The sequence below is a fragment of the Lolium rigidum genome, chromosome 4, assembly GCF_022539505.1.
Source record: "Lolium rigidum isolate FL_2022 chromosome 4, APGP_CSIRO_Lrig_0.1, whole genome shotgun sequence".
Classification (NCBI taxonomy): domain Eukaryota; kingdom Viridiplantae; phylum Streptophyta; class Magnoliopsida; order Poales; family Poaceae; genus Lolium; species Lolium rigidum.
Genome location: NC_061511.1, coordinates 175,578,201 through 175,592,184, shown reverse-complemented (window position 1 = coordinate 175,592,184; position 13,984 = coordinate 175,578,201). Strand labels below are relative to the sequence as shown.

The window sequence follows — 13,984 nt, the reverse complement described above, 5'->3', positions numbered from 1 at the left end:
CTGGCTGAGCTTCATCGGATGGAGGTGGAACTTGAGGACACCAATACGTTGCGACATCATCATATCCCCTACAGGAAACGCCGCCCCCGTAGACATACACTTCTCACAACCAGGCCTAGTGCCCGACGATAGACTTCAAACTTCAGCCCGTCGACGTTCCTTTGAGGAAAAACACCGACCTAGGGCGGGTCGAAGGACTTATATTCTCATCGCTGGCAACCGATGGTAGGAGTTGGTTGCCTTTATATTGCCTCTCGCAAGAGCTAGCCCTAGGAAAACGTTTCCAATGGACCAGGATTTTTTTTGCCACGACATTAAATTCTTTTCATTTTTATTGTCTTGTACGTGTATATATGCACACGAGTTTTTGGCCGAAACCTCTAATTAGTCTTGTTTGGGTTCCCGCCCTTCCTTTGCGTCTCTCGATTTATATGCAAAATAACTGTCATATACATCACATTGGACAAAAAAAAGCTCCAACGGGTGATGTATATGCAAAAAAACAGTACATTTTACAACATGTTGTATAATTTGCAACAGGCGACCTAGTTGCATCACCTCGAGGGTGTCATATCGCATAAAACCGATCACACGCGGCCGCCAACTGCGACATTATCTTCTTCCCCGTGTGCGACAACTTCTCTCCCGAGTCGCGACGCCGCTGATTGCCGTTGATTGTCGCTGCCCCATCCATCGCCGCACCGCTCCGCTTGTAGATCTAGCACTGTCGCACCGCACCGTATGTTTTTCCCCAAAAAACTAGCGCGCCTCTACCATCGTGCCGGACTGCACCAAGATGCCATCACGTATGGAGCAACACCAGTTTCCTCGGTGTCTGGCTACGATCCTCCGAACATTGGGCCATCTACGGGAAGCGGCTATGGCTCGACACATTCGAGATCTACGATAAAGTCTAGGTTTAGAGTTTATGTTCTAGGGTTTTTGAAGGAGGTTCCACTTTCAACTTGTCTTTGGGGTTCATGGTCTAGTTTATGGTCTAGGGCTTATATTGGTCTAGGTCGAGATCTAGGAGTCTTGTTTTTAGATCTAGGGTGTTTCTATGGTAGGGTATATTTCTAGGGTTTAGGATCTAGGTCTTGATTCTATGTTCATGATGTAATATTTATGGTATATGCCCTAAGTCTAGATATAGGGCTTTCCCCCTTCAAATAGGGTTAGTGTCTAGGATATATGTATAGTTCTTACAAAGCGAAATCCCACTAACTGCAATTAATATTAGTCTATCTCCACATGCAAGCCATCCACATCATCTATTCCATTAGCCTATCAAATATCCATGTCATCCCCACTAACATTTATTGTATCATGACATGCAAGCTATCCATGTCATCTATTTTTTCATCCAATTGTCCACATCACCACTTTATATCCACAGAAAAATACAACAATTGATTTATACAATATAATTTCCTAGAAAATTCCCACCGCGTGGTATCCTTCTAGTACTCCATATATAGTTTGAGATCTAAGGTATGGTCTAGTTCTAGAGTTTAGGGTTTCTAAAAGAGGTGCCACTTCAAAGTTAGGGTCTAGGTTCATGGTCTATGGTCTAGGTCCTGAACTCGGGGTCTTCCATTTAGTTTCAGGTAGTGGGATAGTAGTATATAGTTAGGTAGGATTTATGGTTCGTCATCTTGCCAAAGAAAGAGTCATGAAGGTGGCATAATGTCAAGTGCTTATAGCCTTCGTGTCGTCACAATAGCCTTGACACAATGTCGGAGAGCAACACTGTGCTAAAAATAGACAAGATGTGCGCCACAACATGGAAAGAAAAAAGGACTACTAATATGAAGCCTATCCATCGACCTCTACAAGTTACTTAGTCCCGATGTAGTATATGTGCTTGAGAAAGATGGATTTACCGATGTAGCCATAATTGTTAAGTTGCTCGACTTCCATCAGCTAGCTAATGGTTCTTACACAATTGGATGGCAAGCTAGCCGGCTAGTGGCTGTTGTCGTGTTTTTTGGGAGAAGGCTTTGGTGTTGTTGTCCCCGATCTAGTTGTTTTAATTTATTAGCTAAATATGTATGCGTTGGTTAATTAGCTTGCATGTCTTTGTGCTGGCTAGCCGCTGAGTCCGACTTACTTCCAAAGGTGAGTCCTTATCCTAGAAGAATTGGTATGATTGGTCGGTTATATAATCAACATGCATTTTCGTGGCTTCCAACCCACCCTACGATTGCCGTGGATGTCGAAGCCGTAAGTTCCAGTCCCATGCAAGGGCAAGTTGTGACTCGAGCTTGGCGTTAATTTGCCGCGTCTATCTCAGGTTCTAAGATGATCTTGTTAGGATCATGGGGAAGAACGAGTGCACGACATCAATGTCGACATCTTGGTGTGCCGTGTCATCGGGCGGTTGGAGTGTAGCGAGGCAAGTGAACGATGGATAGTGAATGCATCTCAACTATAGATGGCTGGGATGGAGACTCACATACATGTGACATAGCTTCATGGAAATACAACAATTGATTAGTAGGTAGGTGTGTCATACTACGGTCATTTATGCATGCACGTCCGTGATAAGCTACTATTGTCCTCGGTTACGTACGTGCCCATACTGATTAGACACCAAATGATTTTGATTTTGGGTGGAGCGGAGCAAGCAAAAAAAAAATTTGAGACAAATCGTGGGAGACGAAATTCGGCGATTTACACAAAAATAACCCAAAACTGAAAGAAAAGCACAGACTGACCCTCCGGCGAAACTATTTCACGAATCTAACCCTTTTGTGTGGCGCCCCTCCCAAGGGCGCCACACATGCCCATGTGGCGCCTCTAGCTCTGGCGCCACACACCCATCCGACGTGGCCCGTCGACGCTGAGCTGGTGACCCCGATCCGACGTGGCAGCACGAGTGGCGCCGCTCTGGCCGGCGCCACACCATTCACTTAAGTTTGGGCGCCGCGCGCGCCCAGCCCGACCCTCTTCTTTCTTTCTTCCTCTGTTCTTCTTCTCTCCTCCAAAAGCGCCCGGTTTTCTCTCTCCCCCTCTCTCCCCCCCACCAAATCAACCACCAAATCGTCAGATCTGTCCGTGGAGATCGTTCCCAACTCGTTGCTTGAGGTAATCTCCTCCGTTTCCCCTCTTTTCATCCATTGATTTTGTGTATTTGCTCCAATCTATATGTGAACCCTAGATGTGGATTTGGTTGATTTGAGGGTGGAGATGGATTTGGTTGGATGTTAGGGTTGTTGAAGTAGAAGAAATGGTAGTGTGCTAGTTTGTATGGGTAGATTATGTTGATTATGGTATCTAATGAACACATGTGTGTATGTGTTGTTCCCATTATGCTAGGGGGATGGAAAGAATTGTTCATGTTCATCATGTGGACAAGGATGCTTACTTGAAGGGAAACATAGAGCCGGACCCGGAAGAGGTTGACTTGGTGTTTGACGTTAGCCCTAGCTTTGCGGAGGTGGTAGCACAAGTTAGGGTTGAGTTGAATTGGAATGAGCCAAATGATGGTATTGAGCTAGAGGGAAGGCATAATGTGGGGTTTGGAATGCACACCCGTTGGAAGATAATGCGTATCAACTCCGAGCAACATTGGTCCATTTACAAGGAGACGGTGGCCGGGTCACAAGATAAGGCTTTGGAGTTGTTTGCAACCAAGACGGTTGAGGCTCGTATCGAGCTTGACCTTAACCGGCCCTCCTCCCCCGTTCGAGAGAGGACTCCTCCACCCATGAGCCAAGAAGAGGCCACCCAATCTCCCATTGTCCAATTTCTCATTGCCCAACAACCTCCGTTGGATAATGAGTATGATGAGCACGAAGATGGTGATGATTGTTTCGAGATGAATGGCAACAATGTGGGTGATTTGGATAAATATTGGATGCAAGAGGAGATGGACCACTCCATTCCTTATTCCCGATGCTATGCGTCGGACTCGGATGATGATGGACCCGAAGAGGAGGTTGACGAGGATGGCTTCACGGCTAAGGAAGCCGAAAGAGCCGAGATCTTCAAGAAGGTAACCGGACGGGATATCCGGGTACCATTGTTCCGTGATGTTAGTCTTGCGGATGGAGCCGTGGTTGATGGTGGCAAAAGTTTACTTCTTGGAGCTAGGCCACTATCCAAGAGAGATGTGGATGGTAGGACGGCTATGATCTCTAAAGGGCTAACGTTTGATACATTCTTGGAATTGAAGATATGGTTGAAGGAGTTCTCCATTAAGCATCATCGCCCTTACATCGTTGTTCACTCGGACTTGAAGAAGCGGTACACGCTAAAATGTGTGGATAAAAGGTGCCCATGGGTTGTCCGTGCACGACCTTTCAAAAAAGGGCCCTCTTGGCACATAACAAGTTGTGTAGCCACTCACATGTGCCGGGGACCGAAGCTTGATGGCAAGGATGCACAGCCGGACCACCGTCAACTCACATCCGAGTTCATTGCCGTTGGAGGAGAGAAGAAGAACAGAGGAAGAAAGAAAGAAGGGTCGGGCTGGGCGCGCGCGGCGCCCAAACTTAAGTGAATGTGTGGCGCCGTTCCCAGGGGCGCCACACTTTCAAAGTGTGGCGCCGGCCAGAGCGGCGCCACTCGTGGTTCCACGTCGGATCGGGGTCACCAGCTCAGCGTCGACGGGCCACGTCGGATGGGTGTGTGGCGCCAGAGCTAGAGGCGCCACATGGACATATGTGGCGCCCTTGAGAGGGGCGCCACACAAAAGGGTTAGATTCGTGAAATAGTTTCGCCAGAGGATCAGTCTGTGCTTTTCTTTCAGTTTTGGGTTATTTTTGTGTAAATCGCCACGAAATTCAGAACGCTCCTCGGGGCGCGAGGAAAATCATGGCAAAATGGTAGTCCCGAACACAGATTGAAGTTCACTCCTCCCGAACACAGAATTAACGCACCCACAGCTCCACCCAATCTCTCGCGTTGGTCGCCTCCGATTCCCCGTGCTGTCCCACCCACCCAATCTCTCCTCTACTATCCCATTTCTTCATCCGATTCGCCGCCGGCTTGCCGCTGAATCGCATTCCGTCCCCATTCCCACCCTTTTCCCTGTGCATCCGGCAAGCCCTAAGCGCTGGCTCTCGCCGCCACCGCCTTCCGAAGCAAGGAGAGGCCGTCCTCCGGAGCGGGATGTGGGTACCTCCCGCCACCGGCAGGGATGGAGCTCCCTTCCCCCGTTCTCCGCTTCCGCTCTACTGATGGCAACCGGCCAACACCTCACAGACGCGGGGCGAACGTGGGTCGATCCGTGCCGGCCGGTTGCGCTCGTACTGCTGCTGTGGACGAGCATCGCGCGCGACGGCCGCTGCCGGCGGTAGAAATCCTCCGCTGTGCAGGCATGGCGGCTTCGGGACGCGGAGGGCGAGCTGCCGCTTGCCTGCCCGGAGCTGCTGCTGCCGGCATCCACGGGGAGCTGCTGCCGACGTCTTCCAGCGACCATCTCACCGAGATGCAGCAGCCGGTGACTACCTCCCCGAGCTCCTTCTGCCAGCCATCACGTCTGCAAACCGCTTCTGCCGGCCACCTACACGACCTGCTGCCGCTTGGTGAGGTCCATCTCCCCCCTCCTTTATTTATTCTTGCAAAAAATCTGTCTTTATTTCTGTTGAATTTGTGAGCAGCCAGGACTGCATGCTTCTATCGATGAATTTGTTAAGACTTTGAGACTCTTCCCCTTGACCATAGCAATTATTTATTTGTCAAGGTCATCCAAGTATACTTGGAATTATCTCATGCGTCAAACTCTGTCCACTTATTTCTACCTCGCCTAGCTCAGTTAAAAAGAGATTTTCAAACGCCTTGGCCCATGAGAGTTTGGGACGGTGAAGAAGCCTACTAACATCAGTTTTTGTAGCCCGGTCGAGCTGTGAATTTGTAAACAGATACTTCCACAACACAGCTGAAAAGAAGAGCGCTCTGAACTGAAGGAGCGACATAAAGCAACAATTTTCAGTTTATAGTGGATTGCACACCAATGCTTTTCTCAGACGCAAAACCAGTAGCTTCAGCTAAGAGCTCAACTTGAGAATAAATATTGGGACTGAAGAAGATCACCATAGTACTGAAATTGTTCACAGTGAACTGCATGCCAGCAGCCTCCACGAATAGCACCATCAAGGTCTCCTTTAGGGTGTCTTACGTAACAACCCACTATTTGTTTGCTCAAGTCATTGCCATTAAAAGGGCCTGTTTTCCCTCGAGTATTAACTCTGAACAATTAGCACCATCAAGGCCCTCATGGCTGGCGTTCATGTGTTGCTTTTGTTGGGAGCACCCTGTAGCTTTTTGAATCACTTATGTTCAGTGGTACTGAAGCTCCCTTGTCTGTTTCGTTTGGTGGCCTATAGATAGTAATTATAAATTAACCATACTAATGTCGGTTACTAGTATGAAGATAAACTCAAATCATTTGAAACTATTTTACCGAGTGCCTCCACTTCTACTCTTTATTACAAAAATGAATCCAATTTGCTATGTTCCTTTTCTGTTACTGGTTTAAGCTTGTTACAAATTTTGCAGGCTGCGATGGTATTTTTCTCGTTAACCTGGGAAGTGGTTACTAATGGGAAGACAATTGAATCATTCAAAATTATTAATCTGAATTCCTGCACTTCTAATCTTGCTTAGAACAAAATCATTCTTGGTGTGTTCCTTTGTGTTTGCTATTAAAGTTTGTTACAAAATTTGGAGGCTGTAGCGATGTTTTCTTTCGTTAACTTGAGAAGTGCTTACTAATATGAAGATAACTTTAAAACCATTCAAAACTATTTAAGTGAGCGACTCCACTTTTACTCTTGCTTAGCATCTTTTTTTTCTGGTCCTTCTATGTTTTTGGTTTAAGGTTGTTACAAAAAAGTGGAGGCTGCGGTGATGTTTTTCTCGTTAAACAGAGAAGTGCTTATCAATGTGAAGGCAAACTCGGGCCATTAAAAACTACTAAACCGAGCACCTCTGCTTCTATTTTCTGAGAAATGTTTCATTATTGTTCTATTCCTTTTCTGTTTCTGCTTTAAGTTATTTATGAAATGTTGAGGCTGCGATTTATGTCATTAACCTGAGAAATGCTACTAATAATATGAAGACAAACTTGAAACCATTCAAAACTAAATCGAGTGCTTCGCAACCTCTATTGTTGCTAAGTATAAAATATCTTATTTATTCAGGTCTAATCTTGCTTAGAATAAAATTTTGCATCTGCTAAGTTCCTTTTCTATGTCTGTTTTCATTTTTTTTACAAATTTTGGAGGCTGCATATTTTGTTTTTAACCTGAGAAGTGATGGAGCCTCGTCACTTGCAATCACAGTGGCACCAACACACGCTGCTCCTTTTGCAACCGTCTCAACTCCACAAGAGCAGGTAAAAAATCATTTCCTCATCTGTCTCACTCATTTGTAGCTCCTGGTGTGGATCCCATCAGTGCAATTTTTTCTCCATCAGTACGATTTGGTGAAAAGATTTCATCACCTTCTTGGCAGAGGCGGTTTGTAGCTATACACCCAGATCTTGATTTTTGTTTGCATGTTAGGACTTAGGAGGAGAATTTGTGATGGTACCAAGGCAGATCGATGCAATAATTCCTATTATCTAAAGTAGTTGTATCTCAACCCTTTGAACATGTATAGTTTGCACACATTTTCCGGTCAAATTGAAAGTGCATATACCATGAATATCTATATTGCAGTTTACTTCCCAAATTAACATTAAGGTCGTGCCTTTTGACATAATATGGCTGCAACAATGACTGCAGTTAATTATTGCTTTTTTTTGAAAATAATAATCATGTGTCATGTTGGGAAAGAAGTGAAGAGAGTGTATGCGAAATCACTCTTCTAACTGTTTTTAGCATTTCAACATTGTAGATTGATGTGCTCATGTGTCAACTGGATGCGCTCTTGCAATATGGAGTAGCATTTGTGTCTTGCTGCGCGTATAGCTTCTCTGTCGTGTTTGCCATAAGTATCTGCATGGAGCTAATTAAGTAAGTCTACACCTGGAATTGTGCTACTACTAGTTGTTGGATGCTTGTGTTGTTTTTGTCTAAGTTATGTTTCCAATGCACATGTTGTTTTTGTTTAATTTATGGTTCTGATGTATGTCATGATGCCATGATCTGAATAATTATTGAGCCAATGTATTTTACAAGTGTGATAGGATGTACTTGGTCAGTTTGTTGAGGGGGGTAGACATGATCTGACTTGGTCATACCTCTTTGGGTTCAGCTCTTGTTTTGATGTAAATGATGCTGCGTTCAGTCGCTCTGCTGTGTTTGATGTAGCTGTAGTAGTGGTAGAAGGTGATACTTTACTGTTAAATCGGTGGTGCAAAGCATGACCTGTTTGGGTCTGCCCAGCCACTTGCTCCATTTTTCGGAAGATAAATGTATGTGCTAGTTTCTGTTGTTTGGGTGGACCATAGCATACAAACTGAGAGCAGTAGGATTGTCTCTCTATATTTTTTAGATTTATCTATTTTCCTAGCTACACAGTATATTTGCTTGCAAACTTGTTGTTTGGACGACATCTGTGCATTGGCCATTGCAAATATTTTATTTTTTACTTGTGTGAATATGTTCGTTTTTATAGCTTGAGCATCTTTTTGTGAGAAGAAATTGTTGCATGCCTAGTTTTGTGTAGGCTCTGAAATAATTTTGCTAATCTGGAATCTTAATGAAGTGGAAATTTTTCTGTAGCAGAATGCATGGGTGTGCTATAAGTTGTTTGAGCATATTAGTTATCCTGGCATTAATTCTTTCATGGAGCCTAGCCAGTGTTTTTTTCGAGAGCTGTCTATGGCTGTATGCAGTTATGCGTACTGACATATACACATTTGATTGTTATGTACCTCACAGGGTTTTGATGTGAAGGTCATTGACGTTAATCGGACATGTAAAGTCACAAAGGTGAATGTTCTTATATCCAGTGTCCACAAATACAATCTAGAGACATTCCCTGAGATCTAACTCTGCATTTATCTTCTCACTTTCTCATGGAGATCAAATAGCCATATACACAACATTGATGGCAACTGGAAACTACCATCAATGTTGTTGGTTTTGCAAAAGCTAAAGGTCCAACATCCAAGATTGCAAATGCAGAGGTTATGCATCTTTGCCTCTTTCAGACAATGTATAGTACTTGAGCGGCTGAAACATTTACAGAGGGCATGCAGTCTCTAATGCAATTATCCGTTATACTCAGCTCATTTCCTTTTTACAGTTGTGGGTTTTTGTGGTTACAATCACTTTGTTCAGATTGGTTTGTAGATTCATGAGGAGTTAGTTCTAGATTACATGCAATAACTTGGTTCAGATTGGTTTGAGAATTATCCATATGCTACCAAGTTTCCTCCTACATCTTATATCTTGTTGTGTTGTTTTGTGTCTAGTTTCATATCATGTATATATACAATTGAAATTTTGATGTGTTCTAACTTAGTATAGCGTGGGTTTATTTTTCCGATTATTCAGGCATCCCAGAAACTTTTTTTTTTTGCTTCAGCCACCCGTGATGGCGTGTGACCGCAGCTGGTGGGAGGGGCTCACGGTGGCGCATGGATGATGGAGGGGAGGCAAGGAGGACGAGCTGGTCGCCGCCTAGCCCGGCCGCTGCTGCCTGCCTACGGGTGAGTTTTCTCTTCTCCCCCTTCGTGTATGTTTGCTAACTTTTGGTTCCTTTTTCCTGTTGAATGTGTAAGTAGTTGAGAAAATCATATGCGTGCATGTTTGGTTTGGCGTGTGATGCTTGTGCTTGAAATAAGAAGGGTTTTATGTTCCTCTGGCTATAGTGGGTCTAGTGCGGTCATGGAAACCCCATTGTGTGTGCCAAACATTACGAAATACTTTCTTGTGTGTGCCAAAGATTACGAAAGATTCATGTTTGAATCAACAACACGCCTATGCTGCCTAAAAATGTATCATTGTGGTCTTGTATGTTTTATGAACCGAGTATCAACTTGGTTTTGTTATTCATCATTTGTGCATTTTCCTAGAGTATGCATGCATTTGGGGCAACCGAGTCACATGGTAAAAACATGGAAGCTATTGACATCCACTTGCTTAGACCATCTGAGAAGTAGTAATGATTCCTGTGCATAAACCTCTTCCCAGTGTGGTCATTCATTTGAGCTAACTATTGCACATAATACTTGAAGTATCTCTGAAACAAAAAATAAAAAATATTTAGTTGTTTTTGCCTATGTTTACTCGTACTATATATTGCAGTTTTGCTAATGAAATCATGCATTGCACGCTTTTGCAAAATCATGTCTTTTTTTTAATAGTTGCACTTGGTGAAAATACTTATATTTACCCTGATTGCTTTAGAAGTTATTTCTTGATCCTATTTAGTTTGAGTTACATTTCCCGTAGAAGACCATTGCATATTATTGTAATATGCTTAGTCAGAAATGTTTCCACTTGTAGTTATTCAAATTTTAATAGTGCACTGTTGTATTCATTGTGAAATGGTGTTTCTTTGCTGGTGGTTATAGCATGCATTAGTTACATATTAACAATAACTGGGAAGGGAACATTTTCTTTCTTAATGTGGAATAAAATCATTTTGGCATATAATTTCTTTCTTAGATACTAGATATCATTTTAAGATAGGCCCAAACTTTGAAAGGCTTGGACTAGGAGGTTAAGCTTGATTCAATTAGAAGAAAGAAAATCAGGGAGTTCTGTGTCAGCATTGTTTCCGCTGAGTTCTCTTTCTTTATTTTGTGTGGTTGCTTTTTATATTGAAAGAGGAGGTGTTTTGGTGAGTTGATTAGATTCCTCAGCACTCTCAAGTTCAATTCTCTGCTTGCTACAGATGATCATTTCTTTGTGCTGAAAGATGTATTCATGGACATAATTCCTTGCTGTCCATCACTAACACCACAAGATCCTAGACATTGGATAGTGCTGACAAATCCGCACCATTAAATAGTCTCTCTGCATTTGGTATTTGTTTTGAGGCAGAGATTTGTTTTATTATCGTCACTATGCTTTCTGTTGCATGTCGGTATCACTATCGATGAAGGTTGAAGCAAAGAAAAGACATATACTCCTATTACAGTACTTCTCTAAAGATTAACCAAAGTTTGATCCCTAGGAAGTACATAATGTTGCATTTCAGTCAAGTTTGTTAAATTAATTCCTACATTTAGAACTATCCTGAGATTGGTGATGTTTATTGGCATATATGTTTCATCAGCTCCAGATTTTATCTCCTTTCTTCATTTTTAGGGTGCAAATGTGCAAGTGTACAACTCAGCTATAATAAACCTGTTTCAATCCTCAATGTTCAAGAACATAATTTAATTAGTCTTGGGCTCGTATGTAGCAGTGAAATTTAATTAGTAAGCACCTTTTATTCTGAGATGAAATTCCGCAAGACTTCCATTTTTCGCTATAACCGTTGAAGACTGCAACAACATAGATAGCAATAGAACTTTAGGCAAGTGCATCAAGATTTGCTACAGAGGTCTTCCATAGGCTGTATGATGAGGTGATGACCGCGTTGGGTTGGGGGTATGGGCTCGTGCTAGGGGTGCAGCAGTTGGAGGCAGAGTTGCCACTCCTGGAAAAATACATGTACGTTGCTTACAACAGTGTTAGGTTCAACATACAACACAAACTTCTCCTCTACAAACATGTACTTTTTTAGTACTTGTAGTTTCTTTTTCTGCATTAACAAAATGCTGCTCTACAAGAGTCGATTAGCATGCGAATACAAGGTGGATCAGGGTTTTGACGATAGGCGACATGCCTCATTTCATCATGGACCCCGCAAAGCAATGCTTTGGGCCTCCGAGATTGTTCATGCTTGAGAAGTATGATGGGTTACCCTGCCTTACCCTTTTTTGTGAGTTGGGGATAGTTAAGAAGCAATGTAGGTGTACATGAGGATGTGATCATGTTATTTTGCTTAACTTTAAGGTATGATATGAAGGCATACTTTTGTTCATGGTTTGCTCTAAATATGGATGCTTTCATCAGACTTCTTATGAGACGACCAAGAGGAAGGAGCACTCAAGTTGCTCATCTGGAGTTGCATCTTCCAGGCAGTGCCTGGTGGCTTTCCCGGCTTCCTTGGAGGAATCGAGGGTGGTATGCCTGCAGGAATGGACTTTGTTTTCCCTGGTGCTGGTATGCCTGCAGGAATGGGGTGTATGCCCGGGGCTTGTGGTGCTCCCAATTTTTTTTGGTATGTATGGCATTCAGAATGTAAGTGCTCGGACGGTGCTTGTCTTCCTGATGTACATACTGCCTGCCTTACAAGTTCCTCTTCTTTGTGTTGGGTTTTGTGCACTAATAAAACTAATCTAGCTGAGTTCAAGCTTTTTAAGCTTGTTGTGTGCACACCATACTGGTAAAGTAGTACTGGTATATGTGCATACAATTATCTGAAGTTATTTACGATTCTTACTTGTATATCTGCAGTTGGAGAGGCATCGAAGGCCCAGTGGACAAACCCAATCACGAGATAGTTGAGGTCCCAGGAGGTAATAGAAGTTAACTATTTTGGATCACTCTATCCTCTGTAGTCTATATAGGTAATTTGTTTTTGCACATACGATCTCTTGAAATAACTGTTACATGTGATGCATATACCACCTGGAATGGTTAGGAAGGATGAGGTTCAATTATTTAGGCGATTGCATCGATAAATTGGTATGATTGATTGCTTCTATGCTAAAAACAGCAAGTGCACTATGAGTGCGGTGGCATATGGCAAATAGATACTCTTACCCAGTTTTCTTTAATAATGAGTGTTTGGTTAGTGTACTATGAGTGCACTATGGATGCTGTTTGGTTAGCTAATTTAGAACAATTGGCTACTGTTCTTTGTTGTTTTCGACTTTGGTTAGTTTCGTGTAGCTCTAATGTCTAAACTAAGTACATGATCCAGCTGCCTGCGTTTATACTCATGTTCCTGGTTGTCCGCGTCCAATTCGAGCCTCATTTCGTGGCCTTCTTCTAAACTTCATTTTGTTTTTTCTCAGGTGTTGCAGTCCTCTGCTGGGAGGTGCATTTCTCACATATACAGGTGGAGGCTGAATTTATTGTTGTAGCTATCCTCTGTCCATGGACGAGAGCAACGATGATTGGCTCGATTTTGTTGTCACTACAATATCGTTTGAGGTTCGGTGCTTCTTTGAGGTACCCATGGTTTCTTGTACAAATTTTGTGTTGAGTGTAGATTTTTGGTACAATTGAATATGCTCTCATCATGCATGTCAGTTACGCTTGCTTTAGTGCAAACCAAGGTTCGGATGGTCTGTTGTCCAGCATTTATTTCTGGTACATGCTTGCTTTGACTTGGTTTGATATATGATTTCGCTAGGCCACAATACTAAGAAAGAGAACAAGTATGCGTTAGATGGATCCATGTGTGTGTGTGTGCATGGGGGCCTTGATGGTGAGGATGATGAAGCGGACGGAGACTGCACTCAATGCCACAGGGACTAGTTTATGCTCTTGATGGCCATTGCGTTTGCTGCTGTAATTTTGTCGGTGAAGTGAAGCAGCTGTGAAAGCTTTGGTGCAGCCTTGAGTCACGTAACCAGCTAGTTTCCTCTGTAAAAGTAGTAATGATGCGAGAGCTCCCTGATTGTATTGCATGTATAGCTTGTTGTTGACTCATGTCGAGCATGACATTCTTTGATTTCTTGATGATGTACTTGCTTTTCATAATTGACTAGGAATATACCATTGTGTAACTTGCTATGTAAATAGAAGCAGTATTTGAATCTGTTTCTCTTGCTCTGATTTTCAATTGAACCAGCTCATTCTTCAGATTGGATCTATGAAAGAAAACCAGTGTGCTCATCCTGTGTGTGGCTGCAATTGGTGCAAATCATGCACTCTCCTTTGTATTTACGGAAATAGATACTCAGTAATAATATTTGTGAAGTGGTATTCTGGCAAATTATGTTGCTACTGATTACAAATTGATAGATCACAGAACTACTGATTTCAGTAGGACTGAACTATTGCTTTGTTGCCTTTTAGTT

The 13,984-nt window shown here is 43.0% G+C and overlaps 1 long non-coding RNA gene across 2 annotated transcripts; it reads left to right on the top strand.

Moving 5' to 3' along the window:
* The first annotated feature begins 5,370 nt into the window (after nucleotides 1-5,370).
* Nucleotides 5,371-13,766, top strand: LOC124706387. Of its 2 annotated transcripts, XR_007004400.1 has the most exons (8): nucleotides 5,371-7,342; nucleotides 7,846-7,964; nucleotides 8,835-8,885; nucleotides 8,987-9,082; nucleotides 9,453-9,607; nucleotides 11,967-12,472; nucleotides 12,974-13,130; nucleotides 13,315-13,766. It is a non-coding gene; the product is annotated as an uncharacterized LOC124706387 (long non-coding RNA). The 2 variants fall into 2 exon arrangements; XR_007004399.1 differs by lacking the exon at nucleotides 13,315-13,766 and having other exon boundaries at nucleotides 9,484-9,607; nucleotides 12,974-13,249.
* Nucleotides 13,767-13,984: the final 218 nt, after the last annotated feature.